Source organism: Oryx dammah, unplaced genomic scaffold (assembly GCF_014754425.2).
Source record: "Oryx dammah isolate SB20612 unplaced genomic scaffold, SCBI_Odam_1.1 HiC_scaffold_27, whole genome shotgun sequence".
NCBI lineage: Eukaryota > Metazoa > Chordata > Mammalia > Artiodactyla > Bovidae > Oryx > Oryx dammah.
The window spans coordinates 29,540,244-29,554,894 of record NW_024070211.1 but is presented as its reverse complement, the minus strand read 5'-3'; positions in this window follow the sequence as shown (position 1 = coordinate 29,554,894).

Genomic DNA, 14,651 nt, shown 5'->3' with positions numbered 1-14,651 from the left:
GTCATGCTCTTGCCTTTCTCCTGCCAACCCTGCAACCCGCTGCCTCCACACAGAGCCGCACACATCACAGCCTTCCTCCCAGCCAGTCCCAGGGGCCTCCCGTTCAATTGGCAGGGGCAGAGCTGGTGCTGGGATTCCCCACCAACGTCCAACTACAGATACCAACAGCACAGAACACAGGAATCTGACACCAAAGCCCTCGGTAATTGCATTATACCCTTTGGCCCCCTTGGGCAATGTCCTTTCGTTCCATGCCCCTGGAAAGAGCAATATTAACTAACCAGACACATAACTGTGGTATCATATTTAAGCCTCCTACCAGCTCTTGTTTTACAGATGCGGAAACTGAGGCACAAAGAGCTCCAGCAACTTGCTCAGCATCACATAGCTACTATGTGAGAGTGGAGTCCAGGGCGTCTGATAACACATCTTGTGGGCATCAGGAATTTTCCTGCTGTTCCTCTAGCAATAGTATCACCCAGAGACTAAGGCTTATGGTCCCATGTTGAGGTGATATGTTAACTGTCCTCCCCACTCCTTGGCCAAGGAGAAGATCAGCTGCCCAGGCCCAGGACTAGCTTGGGTTGGGGGGCAGGGGGACACAGAGAGGGAAGCCAAGGACAGTGCTGCCACCTGGGTCAGGATGAGACTGAGTGGCTCCCCAGTGGCTGTAGAAGAGCCAATCAGAAAGGAAAAACCACAGTCCTAGCAAGCCCTGGGGCTTCCCTGATAGCTCAGTTGGTAAAGAATCCTCCTGCAATGCAGGAGAACCCGGTTCGATTCCTGGGTCAGAAAGATCTGCTGGAGAAGGGATAGACTACCCATTCCAGTATTCTTGGGCTTCCCTTGTGGCTCCACTGGTAAAGAATTTGCCTGCAATGCGGGTGACCTGGGTCCGATCCCTGGGTTGGGAAGATGCCCTGGAGAAAGGAAAGGCTACCCGCTCCGGTATTCTGGCCTGGAGAATTCCATGGAGTCACAAAGAGTCAGACACAAGTGACTGAGTGACTAACAGCTAGTAAGCCCTGGGGCCTGAGTTCTGAGTGAGAACAGAAGCCACAAGGTTTTTGCTCAGATAAGCCACACTACCTCTCCCTGCCCCCCATCCCCCCAAAAATTGGCCTCTGAGTCCCGGGCGGCTCAGGGCCCTAGCAGAGCCTCCATGTACCACTGGACAGGAAGTTCTTTGAACTGGGTTGCAACCAAAGGGTGCATGGGGTCTGAAGTTCCAACCATGCTCTACTCACCAAACCTGACCTGAGACACATCAGCCTGGAAAATGGTATCCTATGGGCCAGGGACGTCCAGCCCCTTCCCCCATGTCCACCACCCCTCTAGTATGAGACGGAGTTGCCTCCTTGCACTCCAGAAATCAGAATGCTCCTTAAGAAGGAAAGTGAGTTTCCAACCAGGCCCTGCCTGGGCCCAGCCAACCCAGGAAGGAACATTACTCACACCCCACTCCATTCAGCACCCTTCCCCTACCTCCCCTCCACCAGCACCCTGGGTGGGGACAGCGTCTGGGCCAAATCTTAATAATTTTTAATAAAACCTTTCCCAGAGCTTGACTCAGTGATCTTGATCTCTTCCCCAGCTCTAATTTCCTGCCTGACTCAGACTCCCAGAGGCTGGCGGGAGGCAGCTGCAGTTGATCACCAAGTCCCGCACCCCCGGCCCCCGACTCTTATCCTAGCCCAGGAGCACTGAGGTCATCCTCAACCTCTGCAAATGAGGAGGGGGAGTTGCCAAGAAGCCTGGAGTCCAACTGACCTGGTCTTGGCTGGCCATTCCCTCTGCAGGCTGCCTTTTCCCCAGTCAGCAAAGCCGGACTCCGCAGCATCTGAACTCAGAGCCCACAGGAACCTAGATGGGGCTCTGGCCCCGCGGTCCGCAGCGCGTGCCTCCCAGCCAATCCCTGGACACAATGCATTTTGCTAGAAGATTTCAAAGCACACCATGGGTGACTGGAGGGACTGGAGCCTGCTGGCACCTCTTCCTCACTGCGGAGTAGCAGTGGGGGAAACTGAGTCCCAGAGGCAGCACCTGGGAGGAGGAGCTGAACATTCAGGCTTCTTATGGAGTGGAAAAATCCTTCCTATGCGTGTAATGTGAAGAGTGGATACAGGGATAAATCCCTCCATCCTCACATATCCCATGTCTGGCCTGCCTGAAGGTCTACAAGGAGGGAGAGCCTGTTGGAAAGGCACAACAAGAATAAATCCCGAATATTTACTGAGTACCTACTATGGAATAAGCACTTGGTAACCATTCCAAATGTCCTACATCATTTAAGCCTCACAACAAGCCAGTGATATAGGCATTTTTATAATCCTTATTCCACATGTTTGAAAGCTAATGTACGGGTAGAGTAAGTCACTTGCCCAAGGTCCACAGCTAAGAAATGGTAAACCCAGAATTCAAAGCCAGGCAGACCAGCTCTACTGACTCTTAACCTGAGTACCACTGAGCCCCTTCCCCCATATGACAGGGCCCTCTATAGTTTCCCTAAGGAAAAGGGAGTAGATCAAAAGCCAGACCCCAGCCCCTGAAATCCCTCCCCTCACTGGAGCCTTCTAGGGGCTCAAGGTCACGTTCTCGGAATTCTCTCTGTGCCTCCAGGGGAGGATTTAAGGTTACATGCAGTTTCACCAGTTCCCTACTCTGCTGGACAGCTAGGCCCCCACCTCCTCCCTCTCCCCAGCGCCCCCTATCCCACCCCACCACACACACACAAGCACACACACCCTGAAGACAGTCAAGGATCTCTAGATGAAGGATGCTCAGCCATGGCACGCCCACCCACAGCACTACGGGTCCCACCACACCCCTCCTCCCTCACTCACCCAGCCACTGCCCCAGCCCCCATCCTTTCCACGCTTGGTTCAGGTCCCTCCATCCTCCTGAATAGATAAGAAGTCCCTCCTGACATCCACCAGGCTCATTTCTCACCCTGTTACGGACCCAGCCTTAACAGTCTCACTCTGTCAAGTCTCACTCCGTTAAGTCTTTACAGCCTCACTCTATTAAGGGCCCAGCCTTAACTCTGAAACCTCTGAGTCCAGTGCGGGGGCGGAGGGAATGCGTTTCCAGGGACTTGCCCTCCTTTTCCACAGAAATTTCAGAGGGATGCGGAAAGCGCCGCCCCCTCCCCCCAGAAGTGTTCCTCTGTGCCCAGGTCCCCAGCGTCCTCCCACAGACTCCGGTGTTAATCTTTCGACTTCTGACCTGAACCCCAGATGCTGCGCCCTGGCAGAGTGGCGTCCACTCCCCGCCGTGGATCCATGCATGGGAGGGGGCTCTCCAGGAGTTCCCAAAGTCTCACGAAAGCCACACTGACCCGCTCAAGGTAGGTGTCCCTGAGGGCACGAGGGTGATAAACCCGAGAAGAGTGCCGGTAGGAAAGAGTGGAGCAGGTGTCAGGTGAGTTTACCTGTCTTCGGAGACAGAAGCGCAGGGGTAGGAAGCAGGAAAAGAGGTACTTGCTCCATCGAATCACGCAGGAGAAGCACCAGCTCAGTCGAGTCATGTTGACCCCCGAGGTGGGTGCCCCCCCACCCTGGGCGCGAGGGTCAGGGTGCGGGGGGAGGAGGGCCGGCTGCTCTGGGGAGGCGGTGAGGAGCAAGGCGAGAGCCCCGCCCCGGAGTCTCCGGGACGCTTAGCCCCGCAGGAGCAGCCCGGGTGTCCCGGCCCCTCTAGCGGGAGGAGCTCGATGGGGCCCCCGCGGCGCGGCCCCGACGTGGCTCCATCTGTCCGGAAGCCCCGATGGGAGGCGCGGGGGCTGCAGGGCGCTTCCACCCTGGGGGACTTCCTCCAGCTGCTGCCTCTCTCCTCCCCTCGGCCTGACAGCCTCCGCCCGCAGGTCTCCAATGCGGGCTGGGGGGCGGGCACGGCAACTTCGGAGGAGGCTCGGGGAGAGGACCGCAGGCGAGGCTGAGCGGGCAGAGCAGAGGCGAGCAGGCGCCCAGCGTCCACCTGCGGGGAAGGCGCAGCGGCGGCGGCGCGAGCCTGGGCGGCGGTGGCGGCAGCATTGTGTTCCAAGCTGCAGTGAGTGTGTGAGTGTGCGTGTGTGTGCCTGTGTGTGCGGATTTCCCTCCAGACCTCACTCCAATTTCCATATTGCTCCCCAGAGCATAATGTGATTAACTTAAACGGAGGCCTCCAGCTGCCCTGATTAAAGCAGAAACATCCGTGGGCCTGGCATGCACGTGAGAACACCTCCCAGACAGGGCTGTTCCAACTCAGCAACCTCTGACCCTGGCCACACCCCAACTCCGCTGCCTGGATCCCTCCCCAGACAACTACAGGAGGGAAGGAGCTCTGAGCATCCAAAGGCGCCCCCACGAGTTGGAAAGGCCCCTGCCTCCCAGGCTGAACCAACTCTAACGGATGAGAGCTGGTGGGCCACCCACAGCTATGGCTGAACCACTCCTCAGGGTTCAGGGTGCGCCCTGTCCCATCGCCAAGTGTCATGTGGCCGCCATCAGATGCCAGGGACCCTTCTCTGCCTCTGCTGTGCTCAGAAGTTGTGAACGGGGGCTGGGGACCTCTTGGGAATATTGCTTGGTGGGGGGGGGTTCACCCTACTATGTCCCTGGCACTAGGCAGCAGGAAGAAGAGGGGGTGAGAAAGAGGTGCTGGACTCTGGAGAGAGGGAGAGAGAGACAGAGAGACAAAGGCAGAGGGAGACCCACAGACAGACTTCGGGGAGGGGGAGAGGCAGCGGTGAGCTTTGCCCCTGGTTTTTGTTGCTGCAGAGAAACTGGGAAGGGAGCCAGCCAGCCAAGCCCAGAAAGAAAAGGGGTGGGAGAGCTGGAGAGCTGCAGCTGAGAGCAGACCCTGCCAGGGCCTCCCCACCATAACAGGCCACTGGAGCACCAGCCAAGGGCCCGCCCCCACCCCCCACTGCTGCCTGCACTCCCCGCCTGGGCTTCCCTGGGCACCTTCTCAGGGCCGTTTTTTTTTTTTTCCCCCATGGCCATAACGTCTCTCACGGTCTCCTTCCCAGCATGTGGCCTGAGGACTGAGTTTCTCAGCGAGCTCACTTCTGCCTCCAAGCTTTCCCCCACTCAGCAAATTTGTCAGGCCCCCCTACATCCCCAGCTCAGCTCCCCACCGTGAGACAAGCGCTTTGCGGGAGGTTGGCAGGAGCACAGTGAACACAGTGGGGAAGGGGACCCTGCCACCGCCTGGCTAGAGAGAGAAGAAAGACAAACCTCAGCCCCCAACAGCCTCCAAGCAAGGGGGACCGCCAACTGCCTCCTGCCCCCGCAGCATACGTCACCAAGGAGGCCCTAGATGAAAGCTGGAGCGGGGGTACCAAGGAAGTTAGACAGAAACAGAGCATATGAGCCCATCCCTAGCAGACCCTGCCTTTGCTCTTGCCAACGACCTCCAGCCAAGTGCCTGGCACTGTTGAAATCTCTGCCAGGCTGCAGAGCGGGCCTTCCTTCTCTCTGGTGGCAGAGGTTGGGAGGGGAACGGGTCCTATAATCTCCACAGGCACCTCCACCCTGGCGCCAGAGGAATTGGATACGTTGCGAGATGTGAGGAAACTGAGCAACTGGAGCAAAGTTTAATCGAAAGGGATCACTGGTTGAATTTGTTAAACAGAAGGAAGTTCTTCAGATAGGCTGAAGCCTGGCCCTGCCTAGACTGAGAGAGGAGGACAGGTGGTTTTCCTTAAGAGGATTCTTAACACTTCTCAACACCAAAGAGCATGACAGGTACTCATCAAACAGAAGGAAGGAAGAGAGGATGGGAAGAAAGAAAAGGAAGTGATTTCTAAGCTTCAGCCCTTCCAGACAAGGAGATCATGATGAATAGGGCTCAGAAGGTGGAAAGTCCTTAATTTCATTCACTGGCCAGCAGGAGGTGTCCTTAAGCCAATGACCCTCCAGAGAGGAAGGGAAGAGACCGTGGTTGACAGGGATAAGAGCCAGGCCTAGTCCTGCCTGGAGCATCTCCCCAGCTCTCCCCTCCCAGCCCCTGGCTCCACCACACCTCACTGAGCTTCATGCCTGGTTTCTCAGCTCCTGAAGGTCAGTGAAATCCTGCCCCCTTGTGTGTGCCCTCGAGACACAGAAATGTGTCCTTGGGGGTTTGGTGCCTCATGGGTAGCCACACATCCTCTGTTCTGTTTTCATCACCGAAGGAGATCAGAACCCCAGGAACAGCAGCTACAGGATCCCCAGAACCTCCTGGGAAGCTTTCGCAGGGATTCCCTATGTTTCCCATTTCAAATTTTGTGGAAGCATGGAGGGGTCCAATCCCAGCAATCTGTCTCTCGATTTCAATCCATTTCTCCTCAAAGCACCAGAAACTGCATCTGGTAGGTTCTAATGTGTATCCCACCCCCCGTCTCTCCTTCCAGGCCCCCAAGTGTCAGGGACAGAGATGTAAGATTCCACAGAATGGATCAGAGGCAGGGGACGTAGGGAACCACAGATAAAGAAGAGCCTGGGCAGACCTGGTCTGTCAAAAGGACCTAACATCAGATTGCAACCTCTCTGCAGCCCCCATGTGGGTACCTGACAACAGCCCCCCAGTTCCTCACCTTGGCCTCCACAGTGCAGCTTTTGAAAAGCTGGCCGCCATCCTTGGAGGGTTAACCAACTCTCTGGGGACTTTTTGCCTCTCCTGCCCTGTGTGGGCTCCCACAGCCCTCCAGGCCTGTCTCCAAGCCCTGCCAGCCCCTGGGCCCACCCTTCCTCCCTCTGCCTCCTCCCCTCAGCTAGAGTCCAGATAGCCAAGTGGGTCTGGCCATGGCTTGAAAGAAGAGGAGTTTCTTCTCCACACCCCACTCTTATTTTACAGAGCCCAGAGACCCGAATTCTGAGGCCAGGCCAGGGAGGAGATTCCAGAGTCTAGAGCCAGGCGGGATGGAAGCCACATTCACAGAAAGGGGGCTGCTTTCCCCTCACCCCACCAGCTTCCACACCCCCACTCCCTGCGAATCGGGAGAATGGGAAACTTCCCAGCGGCACCCAGAGAAGGTGTCAGGGAAAGAAGAGAGTGGGTCACAGCTGCCAGCTCCCTGGGGACAGGGTAAGCACAGATTCTCCTCTGTCCCGGGTCCCCAGGGGCACAGTGCCCCCGCTGGTTTTGTCTGTGAGGAGACAAAGGCCGCTCCTGTGAGGGAGACTGGCTTGGGCATCTGATCAGAGGCTCTGGGTCTTGCTTTCACACCGACAGAGATGCGTAGAGGCTGCTCCCTGGAGGCCCCCAGCCTTTCTTTCTCCTCCATCAGATGGGGACGGCGGCGGTGGCAGACCCCACTCTCCGTGTGCTTGCTCACAATCCTCCCAGCCGTAGCAGTTCCTCCCTGGGGTTCCCACTTGGGTCTCACCTCCAAGACCAGGTTCCCCAGAGCCTCAGCACTTCCCCCAAGGGTGGGTTTCCTTCCCTAGCCCCACTCAATGGTTAAACTACCCAACCATATTCAAGGTCCAGGACTTCCACATAGCCACAGAACTGGGGTCCCTGCAGAGCTGGAGTCCCATTTCATATGGGCTCCAAGGTTTCCTCCTCTGATGCCCCCACCAAAGTTCTTCCATCCCTCTAGTCTCGAGTTTCTGTGTGACCCCTAGCCAGTTCATGTCTTCAGACCACTTAGCACTCTTATTGACAGATCCGCTCACTCCCTCACCCCCTTCCCCACCAGATTGCCAGCTTCCAGAGGACATTGTCAGTCATTCAGGGCTGTACTCCCAACACTCAGAACCCGGCACCCAGCACTCAGCATGGTTCAGGGCACATGGTCGATGAACATGAGTTACTTGGTAGATTGGTTGGTTGGTTGCATGAATACAGGAGAGGAGGACGGCAGGCCATCCCTTCTTCTAAACCCAGAGTCCCTGCCCAGCCCTGGATTACGGCCAGTGGGCAGTATAATTTTCCAGGTTCTAAGTGCTACTGCACCAGGAGGGTGGGACCTTTGTGCCTCTCCACTCCACCCACCCCTGACACAGGGCACCTCCTTATTCGGCTCCACCACATCCAGCACTGATTCCAGTTAAAACTGAGAGTGACCCAACACCTTCCCCTGCTCCCTCCCCCAAGCCCAACATGTGATTTAGGAATAGGATTCGAGATCCGGAGAGGGAAAGTGACTTGCCAGGAGTCACACAGCTAAGAAGTAGCAGAGCCGGCATGAATCAAGCTTCCCACACACACCTTTCTGGCTCTTTGCTTGTCCATAGCACAGCACTGTGGATGGAGGGGGGAGGCTGAGAAGAGGAAAGGCCCCCTTCTCATAGATAGCCCAAGGAGGTGAGCCCATGAATTCTCTCTCTCCTCTCCACCACTACTAACCCAGGTATGGGACCCCTGACAGGCAGGAAGTTCCTCCTGATACCTAACCTTCATCCCCACTCTCAAATTCCAGACCATTTCCTTTTAGGCTGCTTTGCCTGGGGAAGGACAACTTGATCACTGTCTTTGCACAATAAATGCCTTCAGACACTGACGACTCATTATTCACGCCCCCATCCCCACCCCCACCCCCAGCCCTCTCTATTCTGCAGGCTGAGAATCCTGGGTCCTCTGGGCCCCTTTCCAAGTGACTTCCATCACCACCCAGCAGCTGACATGATAAATGGGTGGGGGAGGGATGGGGACAGATCTGGAGCGATGGTGCATATTGTTCCATAAGGGAGCCCAGGGGCCTGGGCTGCCTTTCCAGGCAAGCCGTAGCATCTAGGGGTAGAAAAGTGAGAATAGGGGCTCTGAGGTCACCCTGGTCATCCCTCTGCCCCCGAGAGTGCTCATTGCAGGGCCCGTCATGGAGACTGCAGACCTAGGAGCTGGGCTGCTGGGTCTGAGCCCAGGTTCCAGCAATGAGATTAAAGCAGGGACTGTCTAATTGATTCTGATGGAACTGGGAGGGGGAGTGAGATGAATGGAGAGGGCAGGAGGAGAGGGTGGAAGGAGGGGGCAGGCAGGCCGGGAGAATCCAGTCTGGGAGACCCAGTTGCATCAGAACTAGCTAATACAATTACTGTCCACCCCACTCCCTCCTCCCAAACACAACCCCCTCCTCTTCCTGGGAAACCAGCCCACTGACTGTCTGCCCCTGAACTGGGCAGAGAAGGCAGCTGGGCATGGGAGGCACAGACCGAAAGGAGCTGGGTTAAAGCCCACAGTCCAAGGAGCCAAGATGACCCAGAAAGGCAAAGATAGTGACAGTGACAGCAGACAGCAAGGGACATCAGAGACGGAGACAAATGGAGATGGACACAGACAGATAAGCAGATCCCTCCTACTTCCCCGCTCCGTTTTCATCTGACAACCTTCCTCCATCCACTCCCTGGCGCCCCTCACCCCTCTCCAGCCAGGACATCACACTGGACTCCTCTGCTGGGCCCACCTCCCTCGTTATTCCTGCAGAGTGAAGAAATGGGAAGAGAGGCCAGGAAATGGGACCTCCAGGCTCTCTGGTCCCCCTCATCCCAGGGCCCTCAGCCTGTGCTGTGCAGGCATCCAGGATGGTGTGAGAAGGGAGGGGGCCGCGAGGAGCCAGGCCACTGAGACAGATGCCAGGTAGACCCCAGGATGGAGAGGAGGACAGGAGGGGGAAAACGGAGCCTCCAAAAGGGACATCCAAGACAAGAAAAGCAGTGGAGCCGAAGCTGCCAAAGACCAGACAAGTGAGAGAAAGCCGGCCTGGGTGGAGAGGAAGCCAGCAAACAGAGGGAGGAGGAAATGGGGGCAAGGAGACAGGAGGAAGGTGGCGAGCTCTAACCATCTCACAAAGAGTGGTGGGGAAGGGCCAGCTTCAGGCAAAGTGTGGGTAATGGGCAAGAATAAAGAAGGGGGAGAGAAAGCATGGCATGCCACCAGCCAGGCTGCCAGGGAAACTGAGGCATGAAACAGAGTGACACGGCCTCATCTCCAGGCTCCAGAAGCAAGCAGGGCCTCATCTCCAGGCTCCAAAAGCAAGCAGGGCCCAGGGCTTCCAGGGGCTCCCAACCCCAGGTTCAGAAAACCCAAAGGGCAGACCCCGAGCAGAGTCCAAGCTGACCCACAAGTGTCTGGCTGCAGCCCCTGAGGTCAGGAGCCAGTCTGGACCAAGGCTCTCAGGGTACTTGCTTCCAGACTAGAAGAAAGGCATGCCTGGGCCAGGGGCCCAGGCCAGGAAAAAGCTCCTGGGAGGGCCTCAAGCACCTCCAAACATGACTCCTTCACTCCTCCACAGAAGCCAGGAGAGCTGGCAACTTGTGTGCCCTGGCTGGAACCCTGTGTCAGATGTGGGTAAAACCCCTGCTTGAGTGCTAACTCACTTCAGTCATGTCCAACTCTTTGTGATCCCGTAGACTGTAGCCCACGAGGGTCCTCTGTCCATGGGATTCTCCAGGCAAGAATACTGGAGTGGGTTACCATGTCCTCCTCCAGGGGAGCTTCCCGACCTAGGAATTGAACCCACGTCTCTTACATCTTCTGCCCTGACAAGAGGGTTCTTTACCACTGGTGTCACCTGGGATCCTCAAGTGAAATCCCTGTATCCCCTCAAGTCAAGGCTGCAGCTCTCCTGGGCTGGCAGATTTCCGTTTGCTCCCATGCCCTGAATGGTATCATTTGGCTTCCTCTTCCCCCCCACAAAAGGGTCCCAGGCCCCCTCTGTGATCCCCTGGATTCTGGTTCTGGTATGGTCTATTCTCACCCCGTCTGGGAGCTTCAGGGTAGAGCAGGGCAGGCCCAGCCCCAGACAGACCAGAGAGAACGAGCTTACTGATGCAGCCTGCCCAGCCCCAGCCCAGCCCTGGATGGATGAACAGAGGCCATAAGGGGTGGGGACTCAGACCCGAGGGCCAGAGGGAGCAGCGCAGACTAGGGTTGGAGCACAGTCCCTCTGGGAGCCCCCATGTCCTCGTCTGGGGAGCAGGCACCGCTGCGTTTGCCTTTCCGACTTCCCAGTGCAGCTGAGAGCACGCCAGGAGACACGTATGCAAAGTGTCACCTCCATCGTGCCCATACTCCCCTGCCAAAGCGGAGGGTTGAGGTACAAAGCCAGCAGAGACCAGGGTCCAAATCCCGGCCCTGACACTCACCAGCTATGTGACCTTGAAGAGATTATTTCTCCATTCTGAACCTCTTTTCTCTTCTGTAAAATGGAGACAAGGATTCTAGCCTCCTGGATAGCTGTGAGGATTGAATTAAATGTGAAAACACCTGGCATCAGATCCGAATCATCAAGGCACCCTCGGGAGCTACCGGACAACCATCTCAGAACCTGAGACCAGGACGGACACTCCCTGGACACTTACAGGTGACTGTAAAAGCAAGTTCATCTGCCCTGAAACCCTTCCTGGGTCTGCTAGCTCCCAACTACTACACACCCAACCCCCACCAGACAGAAGCTTCCCGCCAGAGCCCTGGGCAAGAGCACCCTGTCTGGAACATGGAGTTCACACTGCCATCTGGGGGGTGGACACCAAAAGGAGGAGGAGCCAGGAGTCCCAGCAGGATGACACCAAAAGAGCATGGTTAGGAAGACGCTGGGAGCAAGCCAGAGGAGAAGCAGAATTGGGGCACATGAGCCCAAAAGAGGCTGGAACTCAGGAAGAGGGAGGAACTGAAGGATGCCTCTCAAGCAAAGAAGACAGAAAGGAAAGCATAGCAGGGAGTTCCTGAGCTTCCCGTCCCACTGAAGATGTGTGTGTGTGCGCGCCGTTGTGTCCGACTCTTTGAGATCCCAACCCCATGGACTGACTGTAGTCTGCCAGGCTCCTCTGTCCATGGGATTTTCCAGGCAAGAATACTGGAGTGGGTTGCCATTTCCTACTCCAGGGGATCTTCCTGACCCAGGGATTGAACCCACATCTCTTGAGTCTCCTGCCCTGGCAGGAAGGTTCCTTACTACTAGTGCCACCTGGGAAGCCCCCCACTGAAGATAATAAGGAAGAAGTGGTCAGGAAATACTCAAGTTAGACAACAGGCAGGACTTCCAATGAGGCACCACACTGCCAGAGAGGCCTCTGCTCTTACTGCACTATTCTCCTCTCCTCTTCTAAAATGAGATTTGGATCTTCAATTTCATATGACTTAGCATGAAACCTCAGTACTAAAAGTTCCTGTTCACTTTAGCCAAAAAGCAGGCCTGCCCTGTTCCCCTGGTCCCCAAATCTCCAGCCTTACTCAGCCCAGCACCTTGTGTATGGATTCTCTTGCTGAAACCAAAAACCAGTCCCACCATTCCTGGCCATCTTAGATCCCTGGGGCAGGGGACCACTTCCCATCCAGACATCTACTGCTCATCCATCAGAAACATCTTCCTCAACCAGGCCTTGCCGAGGCCACTCACCCCTGGTTCTGTCTAGCACTAGATTATCCCCTTCTTGACGTTTCCATCTCTGGGAGGCAGAGGAAGGTGTGCAGAGGCTGAGGATGGAGACAGAGGTGGTAGATGTGGTGAAGCAACTTGGAAGACAGGCGGATGGAACCACATTATTGTTCCTGAAAGTTTGTAAGTAAGGGCTGGGACTTGGTTAGAAATGGGGTGTGTTTTGTTTGAGGGGCCAAAGGAAGGAAGCAAAAATGAGCCTGCAGAGGAACTGTATACAGCATAAACTGATACACAGAGAACACACCTCCACAGGGCAAGGCGAGGGCGCTGGAAGGAAGGATCTGTGGCTGGAACTCAGTAGACAAGGGGTGCCAGAGGGACTAGGGCAGGAAAGAATGGAAGAGGATGGAGCCGAGAACCCCCAGGAAGAGAAACATAGGTGGCAGTGGAGACTTTTGGCCATTTTGGACCCCAAATGACATGCAAGTTGGATACAGGAGAGTCTGCAAATGAGGCTGCTTCACACAGAATTCTTTTTCTCTGTCCTGCTTGACTATAAGGAGATGCTGATGTAGGGCTGCCCTGCAGGTAAGGACCACTCCAATCTTCCTCCTCAAGACCCTCATCTCCTTTGAGGTGGCCCCTCTCCCTCCAGCCTTGGGCCCCAGGGAGGGGAGCCTCCTGGGGCCTCTCCCTACCCTTACATCTCTTTCTAGATCCCCAGAGGTCCTTATATCTCTGCCCCTCATACCCCACACTTCCTCTTCCACAAGGGGTTTATCCTTTAACCCTGCAGAAGGGGGAACTCTGCTTCCCATAGAGAGAAGCTTTCTACTGATGAAAAGAGGAAGGAAGGCAGCAAAGGGAAGTCAAGAAATCAACAATCAGAGGAGGGACTTCCCTGGTGCTCCAGTGACTAAGACTCTGCGCTCCCCAATACAAAGGACCCAAGTTTGATCCCTGGTCAAGGAACAAGACCACACATGCCACAGCTCAGAGTTTGCATGCCTCAGTGAAGATCAAAGATCCCATGTGCTGCAACTCAGAACACTGCAGCCAAATAAATAAATAAATAAATATTTTTTAAAATTATGGGGGCATGACAGGCAGCAAGGCCCACTCGATCATCTCAGTCAGCCCCCTGCCTTCCCGCAGATCCCTCCAGCCAGGGTCAATAAGGGGCCCTCCTGACTTAAAGTTCTTCCAGAAGGGAGACGCCAGAGCCTCCCCAGACCATCCTGTTCTCTAGCTTCACAGCCCTGACTGCCGGGAAGTGCTTCCTAAACTCTGACCTCCTGCCCTTCTACTGCTCTTCTCACAGCTGCTGGTAGCTTCACACCTCACATCCCGTCGATATCCTCAAGGCCACAACTAAGAGAGCAGATCTAGGAGGAAGAGAGTGGAGGAGACCCTATATCTGGGTCCCGCGCCTTGCAGCCCTCCTCATCAGCCTCAGCCTTCCTGCCAGCCTCACTCTGCTGCAGGCTGAGGGAGGCCCCCGCCCAGAGGACCCCAAGTGGACACTTCCGGGGAAGCTGGCTGACTGAGCATGCATGTGGACCTTTGCTCTCCTCTCAGAACGCCTCTAATGCAACAGCAAAGGTTTTTATTTTAATGAAAGCATAGAGACTTTCCCGGTGGTCCAGGAGTTAAGAATCCACCTGACGATGCACAGGACACGGGTTTGATACCTGGTTCAGAAAGATCCCACACGCCGTGGGACCCTTAAGCCCGTGGGCCGCAGCGATGGAGCCCACGCACTTACAGCCTGTGCTCCGCAGCACCAGAAGCCACTGAAATGAGGAGCCCACCTGCTCCAACTAGAGAGAAGTCAGTACAACTAGAAGCTCAGTGCAACTAGAGAAAGTCTGGGTGAAGCAACAAAGACCCAGTGCAGCCAAAAATATATAAATAATAAATAAAATTTTAAAAAAAGCACAAAGCCTGGAGGATCAAAAAAGACCAAAACAGGGGAGAGAAGACCATAGGAGCGATGTTCAGCACAGCACAACCAGGGCGGTTGCTAAAAACTAAAATCCTTCTAGTCCAGTGGTTACATAGTTACAGCGCACCCACCCTCCCAAAGCTCTAGCCCCTCCTCTGCACCCAAAAAGGCTAACTCTTGGTTCACAAGGGGCCTCAGGACCCTCTCCAGACTCAGTGTAGTCCCTAGGATCTCTTGTTAAATATTTTGATTATCACCCCTGACAACAGTGTCAAAATTCTGGGAGGCGGAGAGCAGATGGATGTGTGGGAACCCTGAGCCTGAGAAAACTAAACTCTGAGCTGGCTGCAGAAAAAGCCAAGAAGCCACCCAATTCTTCAGCGCAGACCCCCCAAAGACTCAGGATCAGTGGCTTTGGAATCCCTT